The sequence below is a fragment of the Corylus avellana genome, chromosome 7 (genome assembly GCF_965113065.1).
Source record: "Corylus avellana chromosome 7, dhCorAvel1.hap1.2, whole genome shotgun sequence".
Taxonomy (NCBI): Eukaryota; Viridiplantae; Streptophyta; class Magnoliopsida; order Fagales; family Betulaceae; genus Corylus; species Corylus avellana.
The window spans coordinates 11,317,068-11,319,287 of NC_142496.1; positions in this window are offsets into that span (position 1 = coordinate 11,317,068).

Genomic DNA, 2,220 nt, shown 5'->3' on the forward strand with positions numbered 1-2,220 from the left:
GTATGCGGCGATAGCTGACAAGATGGCTAATGGGGAGGGATTTGGCTTACATGCTGTTATTTTAATAACAAAATGTATGCTGTAGTTGAATCAACGGTCAAGATTGAATTTCTCAAAATTTCTTTTCATTTTCTCTCTCCTATTAAATGCTTTTAAAACTAAGTAAACTTTAAAATTCAATCTTGACCGTTGATTCAACTATAGCATACATGCTATTATTTTAATAACAGCATATAAGCCGGATCCAATGGGGAGAACGAGTTGATGGCGAAAGAGCTCATGGAAAACACCAACTTACCTTTCACGGATGGGGTTATGAACTTCCCCTTGCCTGACAAGTTCTAGATGCCTCATATAGATAAATATGACGGCAATGGAGACCCTACAGAGCATATGGAGAGTCTTCAAGCACATTTCATCCTCCACGGAACCCCATATGAGATCTCATGCTAGGCGTTTCCATTAACTTTGGCAGGAGTAGCCAAAGAATGGTTTGCAAGACTCCCTGTCAAGTCTGTGGATAACTTCAAATCCTTGAGGTGCCTCTTTCTAATCCAATTCTTAGCCACCTGAAAGAGGAAGAAGAACCCAGCTTACCTGCTTTCTCTTATTCAAGGGAAGGATGAGTCTCTAATGGACTTCATGCTTAGGTTCAACAAGGAGAAGTTGACAGTAGTGAACCTGAGTGAACAAACAATACTCGATGCTCTAATGCATGGGGTAAGAGCCGAGGGGCCACTGATGGCAGAACTAGCAAAGAAATCTACATTGGTGACTCTTCGTTAGTTTTTTAACAAGGCAGAAGAGTACATCAATCAAGAGGAGACTGTTGGGGCCTTGATGAAGTCCCAAGAAAAGGCTACTCAGCAAGCTGGGGGTAGCACAAAGGTAGCACCAGTAAGCTCCAGGAAAAAGCAGGAGAAAAACCTGAAGCAACAGGACAAAAAGACTCTCAAACCGAGGAGTGACCCTCAACAAAAACTTAGCAAGTTCACTCCATTGAACACTAGTATGACCGAGGTGTTGATGGAGATCAGAAGAGATCCTACCTTCAGATGGCCAACAAAACTGAAGGGTCCCCTATCAAAGCGAGACCATACCAAGTTTTGCCAGTATCATAATGAAGTAGGCCACCTAACCGAGGAGTGTGTATCTCTGCCCCAGGAGATAGAAGCTTTCATCAAGAACGGAAGATTGGTGAGGTTCCTAGTAGGCGAGAGGAATAAAGGAAGGAATCCTCAACAGCCCTTGTTACTTGAGGGAAACCGAGAAGCTATCGGAGGCTGAGATTAGAGGCAAACGTAAGATAACGATCTGAGAGATGATCGGTATACTGAACCAGTGCATAATCGGCAGGCCGAACCAAGGAATGATCGGGATGCACATCCTCCACCTTGGAATCAAGATGTAGTGGGAGAAATCCTTACCATCTCAGGGGGAATAGCTGGCGGAGGAGAGTCTAACTCAGCCAAGAAGGCCCACACTAGAAGGCAGCAGATCAAAGAGGTTCTCTTTCTTGAAAGGCCTTCCAAGGCCCTAAAGCCAGACTCCACGGTCATATTGTTGTCTAAAGAAGATGCAATAGGAGTGATGATGCCACATGACGACGCATTGGTGGTAACGGTGACAGTGGCCAACCATGTGCTCTATCAAATCTTAGTGGACAATGGAAGCTCGGCTGACATCCTCTATTGGCCAGTTTTCAAACAAATGGACATTGATCGTAATAGGATCAAACCATTTGGTTTCTCCCTTGGTCGGATTTGCAGGAGAGCAAGTCCAACCCATCAGGCTTATCTCACTCCCCATAACAGCAAGAACAACCCCTAGGCAGTCAACTATTATGGTAGAGTTCTTGGTGGTCGACCGACCATCTGCTTATAACGCAATAATTGGTCAGCCAGCCTTGAATAAATTGAAAGCTGCAAAAAAAGCCTTTGGAAGACGCACCTTTAACGGTTGGCACCTTGGGTAGCAGAAAAGAGGGTGAACCGAAAGGCGAGCCTGCTGAGCCACTAGAAGAAGTGATCATAGAAGATGGCAAAGTAGTGAAGATTGGATCTCAACTCGCCTCAGAAGTCTGAGAAGGCCTCATCACCTTTCTAAAGAAGAATCTAGAAGTGTTTGCGTGGACATATGAAGACATGCCAGGCATTAGCCCTAAAGACATACTCCACGAACTCAATGTGGATTCAAGTATGAAACCGGTGACGTAAAATA